This window comes from Bactrocera tryoni, chromosome 2, assembly GCF_016617805.1.
Source record: "Bactrocera tryoni isolate S06 chromosome 2, CSIRO_BtryS06_freeze2, whole genome shotgun sequence".
In the NCBI taxonomy this organism is placed as follows: domain Eukaryota; kingdom Metazoa; phylum Arthropoda; class Insecta; order Diptera; family Tephritidae; genus Bactrocera; species Bactrocera tryoni.
In genome coordinates, this window is record NC_052500.1 from 8,944,434 (window position 1) to 8,958,904 (window position 14,471).

At 33.4% G+C, this 14,471-nt stretch overlaps 1 protein-coding gene across 4 annotated transcripts in view; it reads right to left on the bottom strand.

The window, feature by feature from the left end:
* Positions 1 to 14,471, bottom strand: part of LOC120769547 (protein sax-3) — a 289,146-nt gene that overhangs the window by 41,740 nt on the left and 232,935 nt on the right. The window lies entirely within an intron of this gene.

A 14,471-nucleotide genomic window follows, 5' to 3' on the forward strand; every position in this document is an offset into this window, starting at 1 on the left:
TCGCTACTGCAAACGTGCGGCCTACTGCCCCACCATAAGCATACAGACAATTTATTGACAGCAAAAATTAAAATAAAAAAACATCTTAAAAATGTCAAATATTATCGTAAATTATGCTGTAGCTGCTTGACCCTACTCACGGCCTCACATACACATCCTCGACTACATACTTGTATACCCATCTTCACTTCTGCCGCTTGTGTTTTCGCATAAATCTGTCTAAGAAATGTAAATGTGCCTAAAACATCCCAGCGCATAATTAAATTTCAAGGAACAACAATTCTCATTATGGGAGGCTATCGACTATCCAGCTTCGCTTCTTAACAGGCATGCGATTTCTCAATCTTACTAAACAGCCCTCCTCGGGCGCGCACATTCTGCCCGCAAGGCAAGTCCAGCTATGCTCGTAGAAATTGCATTCCGAAGTCATCGGCTGCCTTTCAAGCGACTTTAATGACATTGTAAATATTGTAAATAAGAATGCGTCAACATTTTCCGTTAAGCGGGGTCCCGTAGTTTTCTTTTAATATTTGCATTTAAATTTAGAGTGTACTGTGAAGGATATTTTTCCTCATTGTGTAACATAAATTACGTGTGAGCTGCTTTCAGGGTTGATTTTAAAGGAGAATTAATTGATTTGTGTGCCCATAAATCGTCTGACTATGAGACGATTTAATGACACATAAAAACTGAAATGAATTGGGTTGGTTAATATTCGAAAACTGGTTCTGAGAGAATAAAATGTTTGATTTTTTTTTTCAATTCGTGATGAATTAATTAAAAAGGAGTTATTTTTTTCTAAGGACCAAAGAGACCAGGGGTTCGAGCGTCTTTTTCAGCTTTGTTGAGAAATAAAGTTCTAATCTCATATAGAGTTTGTCCGGATAGTAATAGGACTGAGCCGCTTTAAAAAAATTTATTGAACCAATCGTACAATTATTTAAAAACTTTCAAAATAGGCTCATTCTACGTCGATGAAGCGCTGCCAGCGCGATTTCCAAGCATTGACGGCATCACGGAAGGCATTCTCCGGAATAGCCTTGAGAGTCGAGCTGCATGCCGCTTGGATCCCCTCTGTCACCCCAAAGAGCTTGCTTTTCATTGTCCTTTTCACGAAAGGAAGGAAAAGTTCTGGGGGTACATCTGGACTGTAGGGCGGCTGCAGAAGCGTTGGGATGCCGGCTTTGGTTAGGTAGCTGTTCATAACAAAGGCGTTGTGAGCGGGGCGTTGTCGTGTTGTAACTTCCAATCAGCTGCGATGTCTTGTCGGACCCGATTGACCCTTCGTTTGAGCCTATTGAGGACTTCAACGTAAAACTTGGCGTTGACGGTTTGTCCATGAGAAACAAATTCATGTTAAACGATGTCTTTGATGTCAAAAAAGGCAATGAGCATCGTTTTCATTTTGGATTTGTTCTAAAATATATGAGCCAATTCAAGCAAAAATTTTACACGTCGCAGCCAAATTGTCTCATCAAAGTCGCTTAAATATCCACGCAAATTACTTTCACACTTCCACTAAATAAAGCTTTTACGAACTACAATTCCACTTTACGAGCAAATAATTCTACCACCGAACCAGACCCGGCAGCCACATAAATTGCACAAACCAATAATCCAAATCCCAATTAGCGATACACAATAACTAATTGAAAACGATGGGTAATTTAAATTTCAATGCACATTAACATTTATTACGCGTTTACGCGGCCAAAGACACAGCGTGACCACTATGCCCGATAATTAACGCCGCCAATATGTAGATGGAAATGTAAGTGAGTGCCGAATAAGGAGACTTAGAACACTTTAGTAGAATGATAATCCTTAAATGTTTAACAACACAAAAACAAAGCCAAGCAAAGGCAAAGACAAAAAGTAAGCAAGCATAAACATAAATAAGGACTCAATTATCGAAAGCTGCCAGCGGGCAAGCGGAGAGCCACAGTCGACCAACGAAAGACGGCCAACCTTACTTAGTTAAGCGGCTAGAAGGTGAGTAGAGAGACTTGCTCATAAATAAAGCGCTGCCAGCACGACAGGATGTTAAAGGACATAATTCACTTAGCAAACAATTGAATTAACATCAAATGTGAGCAAATGTGATGCAATAAAGCAACGAGAGAATGAGAGGGCATACCGAGCGCAGAGCAGGCCACAAAAATGATTACACAATGCATAAATTTTAATGAGAAACAAACAGATATAAATCGAAACAGAGCAAAGCAACGGTTTCAAAGACATAAATACACAGAAATAAAGAAGATTGTATGGAGAGGACACTGGTAAGCGGCTGGACGCAAGTGTTGCTTGCCAAAGGTGTTTTAGGATTGTGTATGGGGTGGATCATTAAGTGTGTTAAGCTCAATTGTACTTGTAGTGAGAGAGAGTGTGCTTTGACGGTAGAAAGATGAGGGAGAAATATTCTTATGTGATCTCTAGGATTCTTCAGAAAATGCCACTTTGAAAAGTTGGCAATATTGATCTTATTTGAAAGTATTCTTCGAAATGTCATTTCTAAAATTGTGAGTGCTATAGCTCCTTTGTTAGCAAGTTTTGGTGACCCAACTTGAAGATAAGTTGTAGGGAAGATCACTGGTTTCGGGAAGTTTCAATGGCACCCAATTCGAATTACTTCTTTTGCTGAATATTGACCAAAATGCCATTTCGCCATTCGAGAGCGATATAGAGGCTGTTTCCAAGGCAGTCGGATCTAAGTAAGCGAAACGAATACGGATTTTCATCCCGCCAGGGACTGTCATCTAAACATTAATCTTCGAAATTACTTCCGAAATATTTTCTGCCGTTATAACAAAAACAGAAACAATCGAAATAGAGCAATAGTTTATCTAATGTCTTGAAAAAAGGTGCCCTCCTTCAAAAAAATATACAATTTTTCTTTTTTAAACCATAACAGGCAGTTACTCCATATGAACCACCCTGTACTCGTATGCTTAGCACAGAATGTGTTAAAAAGTGGAATGCAAAGTAATTACACAAACGCTAGAAGTATATGAAAAGTTAAAAATACTTGGAGAAAAAAGCAAAGCAACAATAATGGAGAGCCAAAAGCAATAGAAGCGGAAAGCAGAGCGATTTGAGGAAAACCAAACGGGTTAAGGAGAAGATTTATACCAAAGTTTAAGAAACACAAAGCGTAGTTAGTTAATAGTAGCATTTTACTTCCAATGCGAAAGGCTACGCTTTCTCCGAAGTGGCTTCGAATGCTCTCTCTCTTGCCAACTGCAGTGCAGAGCGGATTAAGGTGTTAATACTGCTTAAATTGTTTTATTGTTGTTGCCATTCTTATTGTCATTGTTTCTACTTTTGTGTATTTCTTACTTAGTCTGTTGCTGTTGCGACCTTTTGGCATAACAAGCTCAAGATAGATGCCTAGTGGTTTACAGGATTTTAGCCGGAAATTAAATTCCGTAGATTTATTGAAAGCGGATAACGTTGAGGACGCTCAGTGTGAGAGCACAACAACTATTACGACTAGTTAGTAGACAGTGATGTGCAGAAATTGAATGCAGGCAAGCGTAAAGCAAGCTAAATTAACAGTTTACGGCATAGTAGTGATGCTGGTAGTTAGAAAAGAAGATAGAAGGTAGAATTAGCAAAGAACTGGTTTTAGTTTTAATTTAGAAGCAGGTTAATTGTTGGAAATAGAATTTTGTAGAAATAGGTGGAATGTATTTGACGGGTAAGCACCAATTTTTTGGTTAAAAAAAAGTTTCGAAATTTCATGAAGATCACAGCATAAATTTCGAAATGATTCGCTTGTGGCTCAAAAAGCTGCTTTTGTGGTGCTTTTAACTAAATGCTCGTCAGAAAATAAATGCTTGACATTTACAGATGGCGCTGCTGTCAAAATATGCAAGACTCTATCATACATTATGTGAACATATCTTCACCTTAAAGGCAAAATAACGTAAAATCACTTCTTATAGATTCACAGGCGAAGGAAAACAATGTAAATGAAAACACTCATATTGAAACAAATTTTGAGTTTTGGTTATTAAATGGTTATATATCGGTTATTTATTAGTTATATTAGACAAAACATAATGCTAACAGATCTCCATGAGATTTGAGCTCACAGATATCTAATATTTCTCAACCCCATTCAACACAGTTCTCTGTTCCTTTTTCGCTTTCTGTGAGGCTTGACTTTGCGCTTCACTCTATTCACAGCGTTAGCTCAACTGTAGAAGCTTGCAAGTTGCTAAAATTTTATTTAACCTTTCCCGATTAGAACAATTTAAGCAATCTTTAAGTTCCTACTGCTTTTAAACCCTGTTTCTTAAACCCTTTTCATTACAAAAACAACTTTTATAAAATAAAACAACCTTTCCACGAATACCAAAGTACTTAACACTGTTACTCATATTAAATTAATGGAAATTACCATCTAAACCGCTTTCACTCCAACTTAAACTGAATTTTCTAAACTTTTGAAAACATTCCCTCACTCATCCAGTCTCTCAAAAGCAAAAACGAGCACACTTTTGACAAGCTACTATCCTTCAACTTGAACCCGAGTAGTTACGCTTGTGCAATTAACACTCACTAGAATTAACTCAGTCTGAACACAACAATATGGACGACAGAAATATTTTTTACTTTGATATTATACTCAAAGGACCATTTTCAACTTTTTCACCTTTTTCTTTCTTTTATACTTTTTTTTGCCTAAATTTTCGCCTTAAATTGCCCGCCGCTTTGCGAATGCTCATATTTCACTGATGACCTCTTCACTAATTTCGTAAATGTCTTGTAATTAAAATTAAGTTCATTTAGTAGCATTATAGCTCTTTTACATACACACACACATACATACTAATATATGTTTTTAACAAACAGCAGGCAAATCAGGAAATATGCTTGTGGATTTAAGTGAGAACTTTCCTCAAGCTTGCCAAAAGAAGTATAGAAAACAAAAAATTAAAAAAGAAGAAGTAATAAATATAAAAATAAAAGACAACAACAAAAAAAACTTAACTACTAATTGCTTTGTTGTCTGTTGTTTACTACTGTCGAGCTTAACTGCTGGACAGCTGCTAATCCGCACAGCGCCTCAAAAGGACATGAGCAGCGTCTTAAAGAGGGCAATGAGCGCCGAGTGAAGTTATGCGCACACAATAAACGCAAAGCACGCTGAGGACTTTATTTACTTCGGAGCATAATTTATTGTTGTTGTTTTTTGAAAATTTTTTTTGTTAAATTTTTAGTTTTTTTTCTGTTTTTTATTCTTTTTGTTTACTGCTTTTTCCTAAGCCATCATAAGCTCCATAATCCTCCATAAGCCGCCATCATCGTCAGTTCGTCATTCCCTCTCGCTCTGCCAATTTGCTGCTTGCCACTCATAGCTTTTCAGGCTGCCGGTCGTCAAAGCACATAAAAGCGCATTCAAGTACTTAATGTCAATTAAAAATTATGACAAAAAATTAGCGCAAAAAAAGGCTTGGTCGGCGACCGCCAATGCCAGCATTAACGTTAGCGCACACTTCAGCGCCGGCCAGCGCCTTGGACAGCGACGTAATGGACAGCGGAAAGTGACAGCAAGAGTGAACACAAAAAAAAAGTAACGGTGCATTAGAAAGGGCACACGAAAATGAGTTGTAAGCAGAAAATGTATAGAGAGAAAAATATTGCAGAAAAAAAATTTTATTTTTTTTTGGCAAAGAAAAGTTTAAAAATAGCGGCGCGTAGAAAAAAATGCTGCGAAGCTGTTTAGCGCATTTTTAATAATTAATAGCGAAATATCGCGAAGCGAGTGAGCGCAAAGCTGTCTTGTACCTTAATGCTTGTTGTTGTTGTACCAGCTGCTGGTCCAGTGGCGTTAATGGACAAAGCGTCGCATGCCACTTGCCGCCCACCGCCTTGCGCTTTCACTGTCAACACTTTTCAGTTTGTTAAGCTTCAGTAGCAGCAACAGCAACAGCCACAACAACAACAGTAGTATGGCATGTATAGTAGTGCTGGTTGAAAGGCGGCAAATGTTGAGTGACATTAAAAGGCTGCTGAGTTCTTGGCGTTAATGAGTGCCAAAGCGTTCAAGAGGTTAAAAATATGAACAAAAATTCTTAAAGCAGCATGAGGCATGCTGTAGCAGACGGCGAAAGGGTGTGCGCAAATAAATTTGTAAAATTTCAAAAACAAATTTGCGTAATTTCTTAGCTGATCGCTAATGGCGCCTTGACGTTGATTTAATTGGATGTTGGACAGGGCGGATGAGTAACTAAATTTGTAAGAAGCTTTTTTGTATGTGTATGCGTGTTGATTGCAGGTAGGAGAGGCGTTTTGCAACGTTTACTTGATAGCAAGTAAATGATAATTAATAAATAAAATAATAAATATAAAAAAATAAATGCACTAGAGGTGGAATTTTTTTAAAATTGAGGGAAAATGAATTTTTGAAAATACATATCGTCGGCTAAAATGCAAAACAAGTATCATCAAAAAATCGAGTTGAGTTTTTTATTGTAATACCGTATTTTCAACCTTCCGCTATGTATAACATAACCTATATATAACCATTTTATAACCTATATATAACTTATCTGTAACCAATTTGTAACCAAAACCCAAATTCTGGTTCAATATGACTGGTTTCTATTATGGCGTTTTTTCTTTGCCTTCAGACTTATGAAAAGTGATATTACTTTGTTTTTATTTTAACATATGTACATACATATATTTTCGTTGTCTATCAAAATTTGCATTTTTTTGGAAGAAACTTCAACACTTTTGACAAATTCAGTAACAAATAATATATATATGTGAGTGTTCCCAACTGTTTCAGAATAATTTCAATATTTTGTACTAAAAGTACAGAAATAAATAAAATTATAATATTAAGTATATAATGATATGCATATATTTTTAGTGTAATAATCATATATCATCATATATCTACATTACATATTTATATACATATGTATAAATATGAAATCTTTTTTAAAGCCAATTATTGCCACTTGGATGCTGTTAGGTGGCATGATCTCACACAACACACAGCTGATGCCAATGTTTCTGCTTAAGAAGTAGAAAATCACCCTTCATTGCTTTGTCTGGTTTACATATAAAGACACCACTCAAGAGGAATTACTTATACATTTTTTATATTTACATTTCCGCCTTTATATATAGCATTGTTTATGTAAATAAGTACGGGTTTCAGTTGCTCTTCCGTCGTCAATGTGTAAATATGCGCTTTGCACGTGCTTTAAGCTTCTTATCCCATTTATGTGCTCCTTAACACCCACACCATTATATTAAGCAAAAAACCTTGCTATTTACCGCTACTAATGCCACAGTTGCCCTTTTGATACCTAATCTGTTGTTTGCACATATAAACTGCTCAAGTCAGCGCTTTATTTTCTTACAAATATAAAGGCACACGAACAAATGCAAATACATAGGACGCAGATATACTCAGAAATATATACATACTAGATATGCATGTATGTATGTATATAGGTTATATGTAAAGTAAGTATTAGCTACATGCATTGCTTTTCTCTCCTGTCAATTTGTTATATTTTGCGCCCTCAATGCCATTTTTCTTAAAGTTTTAAATAAGTAAACAGCTTGTTATGAGATTTTCCGCAATTTTTCTTCATTTGTCAGCGCATTTTGACACCCACGCACTCTCAGTTGTTTGATTCTTTAAGTATGGTTATTAAAGTAGCAAATAAATATTCTGAAAAAGATATGTATGTACATATAGTATATCGCATTCGCATATTTATACTGCGTAATCTGAGCGTAGAGTAAAAATTGTTAATTGCTAAATCAGTTTGAATAAACATGTTTTTGAACAGACAATTATAGTATTTTTTCACTAAAACTTAACTTCTAAACAACTCCGTATTTAACTAGTTTGGGACCAGCCCCAATGAAACTTGCGAAATGCTTTGCTAAACATGTTTTGTGTAGAAAATTATAAAAGAATAATAATTTATCATTAAAAATATAATTTGGTTACAACTCCCTATGTAACTAGTAAGAGACTAGACCGACAACAACTTGTAAAATATTTTAATCAAAATATTTTTAAATAGATAATAACAAAAACATTTCCATTTTATACTTTTAAACTATACCGTGTGTAACTAGTTCGCGACTAGACCATTATTAATTTGGCATAAGTCTTCTTGAAATCATTTTGAATAGAATAATATATAAAAAAAAATCTATTTCAAAGCATATTTGTTAAATTATACCTTTTGTAACTAGTTAAGGTCTAGTTCATAAAAAAAATATTACATACCTGCTCCACACGCTTATTTTGTTAAAATTATTTTTAATAAAAATTATAAAAAAAATCGATTTCAGAGCATGTTTTCTAAACTATACCTTATGTAACTATTTCAGGTCTAGTTTTTACTGCTGTGTCTGTTTTAAATTTACAGCATACTTTTTGTGTAAGCTTACATATAATAAATTCAAGTAAAATGCTATTCTCGTCATTTAAAAGTGTTGCAGCCAGTGATATGTTTGCTGAGTGTCTTTTCCATGTTTGTTGTTATTGAATTACTAATTTACAATTCGAAAACGCATTTACATTTCCTGTAGGTCTTAAAAAAGTTAAATTGGCTTAAATTTTGTAAAAAAAAAAGCCGTAAATCAGATATAAATTTCCCTTTGGACCAACCAGTTGTACCTTCCTTTCCCTTTTTGTATTGATTTAATGTATTTTGAAGTGTAAATAATGTATTAGCAGAAGGTTTCGGTTGCTATTGGGTATCACCAGCGGCTCAGCTGCTAGTTGGCTTTCGAAACCTGACTGCCTTCCTTTTTAAGGCACTGTTTTTCTGTTTTCTAACAAACTTTAGGGTACATAGGCTTTGATAAGACTTTTTGGAAATTTTAAGAATTTTTAAAGTGAAAAGTGTATGTTTTTAAAAAGAGATACTACATAAATATTACAAAAATTAAATTTTATCATTCTAATTTTAAAAATTATATAATTTATTTCTTTCTCTTGATTAATTTTATTTATTTTAATTTATGTATAATTTAATTTTCTTTACCTTAGTATTTTTAATTCTTTTAGTTTTAACATTCCATTATATTTTTTTTATTAATTTTTTTTATTTATCTTTTTATTATTATTATTTCTTTTGCTTAATTTTTAAAATTCTTGTAATATTTAACTTTTTTTACTGGACGTAAGTTTTAATAAAACTTTTTGAGATTTTAAAGATTTCTGAAACATTTATTTTTAAAGAGGCCACTCTTAAAAATGTATGTATAAAATATATAATTGAAAAAAATAATAATAATTTTAAAATAATTAAAATTTAATTAATTATTAAAATTTAGTTAATTATTAAAATTTAATTTATTTTAATTTATTAAATTATAAATTTTTTGTAAAAAATATACTTTATTATTTGTTTGATTTATATTTTATTTTTTTAATATATTAAAATTTAATTTCGGTATTATAATATAATTAATTATTATTAATTTTTTTATTTCATTAATTTTTTTTAATATATAATGATATTTTATTATTCTTATTGTCCTCATATTTTTTTTTAAATTTATTTAATTTATTTATTTATATCGTTATAATTTTGAATTTACATAAAATTGAATTTTCTTTTTATTTTAATTTTTAATTTTATATCACATTGTTTTTTAATTTTAATTTTTAAATATTTTTTAATTAAAAAAATATATATATTTTTTAATTTCTTATATATTTAAATTTTTTTTAAATCGTATAAAATTTAATTTTTAAAAATTTTGTTTCTTATTTTTCTTAGATAATTTTATTTTACTTTTTTAATTTAAAATTTAGTTAGAATTTTTTATATTTTCAAATATTAAAATTAAGAAAAAATATTTGTTTATTTTATATCATTATTTTTTTTTTAATTTTTCTTTTATATGCAAATTTTTCAGAATTCATTTAAATCTTTTTATAAATTTTTTTTTTTGGTTTTTAATATATCGCTTGTGGCCGCATCGAAACTTATGAAAACTTTAAGAATTTCCTCCTCGTTTGTCAACTTCTGCAATCACCTATGAATAAAATATGCCAATAAAAGTAAAAAACAAACAAACTACAATATAAGCGCCGCAGCGTAGCCAGCTGGCTGCCAATTGCAGTCAACCGCAAACGCCCAGACACAATGAAATTTGCTTGCTTTTCTTTAAATTGCAGCAATTCCAGGCGCAGAATGTCACATTCAATAGAAGAGAGAAAGCAAAAGTAAACCCAACACCTGAGTTGTATGCATGACCAACGGCAGGCGGGGGCGGGGGCAGCAAACGGAAACGGTAACAATAACTGTGAAAGTTGCGGCAAAAAACAGCTCGAGGCAGGTGTGCAGCTGCAATAGCAGACACTTTGCAAACTTTTCCAACGATTACACAGATAACGGTATACGCTTAAATATTTGCATACAAGCACGAGACAAATACGAAACACCAGCACTCGTACGCACACACACACATGCACATTAAGCATATATTGCGCAATAACTGCAAATGCATGAATATCAGCGCATAAAAGTTGAAGCCTGCAATGATTTGTATGCAACAGCAGAAGGAAAATTGCCATGCCAGAGTGATGATTAAGTTGTCAGCAATGCCACACACACACGCACACCGAGTCACTCACGTATGCACACTTGAGAGCGTTTAATTGCTTATACGCAGTGGAGGCCGAGCAGGCGGCTGGTAGAGAATACGCTCGGTGCCGAAAGCAATGTGAGCCCAAAGCGTTCGATTTAATGAATGCAAAGGCATGTGCCTAAATGTATGCAAAGGCATGTATGCAACAGCAACAACAACAACACTCGAGCTGCATGCAAAAATTCCAGTCTACAAATGCAGCTGCATGCCCCTATGCAAGGCTGCGTTGACAGCCCCTCTCAAATCAATGCCAAAGCCTTTGTGCGCAAAGTAAGCAAAATAAGAAAACAACAAACAGACGACAAGAAAAAGCATGTAAAATGCTGAAAAACGCTTCAATAGACACCGAGAGGACACATGAAGCCACTGCACACAAGCTCGTGTTTAAAGTAGATTTTGCTCGCCTTGAGTGCCTGGCTGTGTTACAGCACGGCTTCCTTGCCGCTTGCTGGGCATCTAATCAAAACATGGCGCAATAACACAAACCAAAACAATAATTACACATGCAAGCAGAGCAACAATAATAAACGGTAGAATAATAATATAAAAGCTGGTGACAGCAAGCAGAATAAAACAGGTATGCAGACGTTTATTGTGGCAAAGGCAAAATCAACAATGATGCGGAATTTCTACAACTCTAATGACCACAGTTTGAATCATGGGGAAACAACAAGAAACAATAGGAGCACAATAGCTCATATGCATATGGTGATAACTGAAGATAGATAGAGGCCATCCATGATGAGAGATGCGTGTATATGTACCATACATACATATATATTTAGTTATCAACATATGGGAATTTATACGCAGACAGATAGTAAAATACGTATATGAAGAACTCGATGCTGCCTTTATGCTTTAAAATGATAGAAATTAAAATAATGTATTATATGTTGAGACCTCCATTTGAGATAGTCTTGTTTCATGTTTAAGAGCTATATGTTATAGTAATCCGATCTGAAAAATTTGTTCGGTTATTGTAACATTATCTTCAATACTAGTCATCGACAATTTTTGTGAAGAAATATTGCGCATAAAAAAGTTTTTCATATAAGAACATAGTTTTGATCTACCAGTTTGTATGACAGCTATGTATGTGCTGTAGGTATCAGATCTGAACAATTCCTTCAGATGTTATAGCAATGGTTTAATAATAATTTTGTTAATTTGGTGAAGATATCTTGCCAATAAGTCGGGGTTTCCATATAAATCCTTCATTTTGATCTATCAGTTTGTGAGGCAATTATATCCTGTAGTGATCTTATAACGAAGATTTCGACAAATGAGCAGCTTCTTGAAGAGTAAAGAACGTGTGCGAAACTTCAGATCGATATTTCAAGAACTGATAAGCTAGTTCACATATTTACAGACATACAGAGTTAAATCGGCACAACTCTTCAAGCTCATCATAGATTTGATAGGATCTCCGACGATTTCGTCTGATTATTGCAAACTTCGTGACAAACTTAATACACTCTGTTCAAAATATAAAAAAAATTGAAAATTTACGGAAGGATTTTTGGGGCTTGAAAATCGGCTATCTATGCTGACCATTTCAGCTAAGCTTACGAGTAAAGCTTACGATATTCAAGTATCAGTTGTGATAGTTTAACAAAGTTTTTGACAGCACTTTTCAATATAACGCCGAAAATGAGGTTTACTATTTCGCATTTGAGGAGGTTAGATAACGATAACAGTAACACATAAAAATTGAAAACAAGGTAGCGAAAAAAATTATAATAATCGTTATTTTTTACGCATTTTATTACTGACTATACTTTTTTTTACTTTTTTGGTCTTATCCGGGATCAATCCCGAAATGTTTTTATAATCCCGAAATTTCGGGATTTTATATGATACTAAAAAATCAAAAAAAAAACTTAATTTTCGTTGCAGGTCTGAAAGCATATCATTTCGATGATTTATGAATGATAATTTCTGCTTTTCGGGACAGTAAATAGAAAATCCCGAAATATTCACAATACCGTATAAATTGCTACACTCACAAATCAATCAATTTAATTGCAAAGTTTAGGGTGTTGCACTTGCAGCTATCAACAATGTATAAATGCAGAAAAATTCATAATCCCGAAATTTTTTTCATAATGCCGAAATTTCGGGATTTTATATAAAGCTAAAAAATGTCTAATTTTGAGATAATTGCTGTTTGTACTGTTTCTTAAAAAATTTTCTAATTGTGACAAACTCTAAAAAAAAAAAGAAAGAGAAAACGGTAGTAGCCTAAAAGACGGCGCTTGCCAAATTCTAAAACTTTCGTATTAATCACAAAATTAGGAATAATGTAAAATAGTAACGGTTTCCACTGTATTAAATTAGCAATGTCGGTATTTTTTGGAGTATTCTTTCATTATTTTTATACTTAAATGGTTTCAGAAGGCTTTGCATACTTCCACCTACATATAACTGTGTGAGACACATTAGATATAGAAAATAGTTCAATGCTACAAAGCTTTTGTATAAATTTATAATCTATATACCCATATGACCATTCAAAATCGCATACAACGCCAACCCAACTCCAACGCGTGCCAAACAATGGCAATTTGGCGCACAAGCGAGCCAGCGAGTCTCGAACGCCCACATGCCTTGGCGGCCAAAAGTGGTCCAAGCAAATAATTGCAAACAAAAGAAACGACAAGTGGCAACTACTGTGGCAGTAAGCTTACTGCAAGTCAACGCTTTTATTGTTGTTTGCATTGCAATTTAAATGTTGTTACCATTTCTGCTACTGTTTCGAGCTGGCTACCTTAGCATTTGCAGCTGCACTTGCCACAATGTGTGGCAGCAAAATATTTGTGGCAAAAGTTGCCTGCCACGCCTTCCCTGCTTTTCACAAACACATAACGTTCAATTGAGCGACACAAAGTGGGGAGCGTATTGCAGCTGCAGCTGCTGACTTTCTATGGCAATGTTTGCTGATTTCACTCAGTGCTTCTTTATATGAGAAGGTGTGTAGGTGTGTGTAGATATGTCTGTTGCTGTGTGCAAATTCAGGTGTGAGCGTCATTCGCATTGTATGCAATTCGTGCTTTATGTTAGCAGTTGACATGTCTGTCCTTAAGCGCTTTCGAGGCTTAGTTTTTCTTCAGTAAGGAGCTCAGTTTATTCAGAATTTTCTTGCTCCAAATTGCTGGAAATTTTGAAATTTGGTTGGACAGCCAAAATGTTTTGGTTTTTAAGAGATTTGACCAATAAACCAAATTTGTATAAATTTGGTGTTGCCATATTTTCCAAAAAAAAAAACAACCAACAAAAATTGCTGGAAATGTTAAAAATAGCGGTTTGATATTGCAACATTTTAATTTTATTAGAAAAAGTATAATTAAAATATTAATATTACATATAATATATTCTATATATAAAACTAAATAATTATTTTTTAAAAGTTTTGTCCCAAAGACATTGCAATTTTACTTATACTTCCGGTAATGGGTTGCCAGATTGATTTTGCAATTGAAACTTCAAATCGATTTGGAAACAATTTAATTGATATATAATTATTAATGGTTTGCAAAAACTATGAAATACAGTTTTTAGGGAGTTGCCAAATCGATTACAATTTGATATAATAATCATTAAAGATTTTTTTTCATTCATAAGTGTTTCAAGATAATTCTCTACTTATTATAAACATATTTATAAAAAGCTGATTTGGAACATAAAATAATATGGCACAATAGGGTTGCCAATAATCGAAAACAATTGTTTTTTGAAAAATTATATTTGAAATATTTTACAATTCCTTAGAAGTAGGGAAGTTTTGCATTGAGCATAATTTGGATTTTTTACTGAAACTG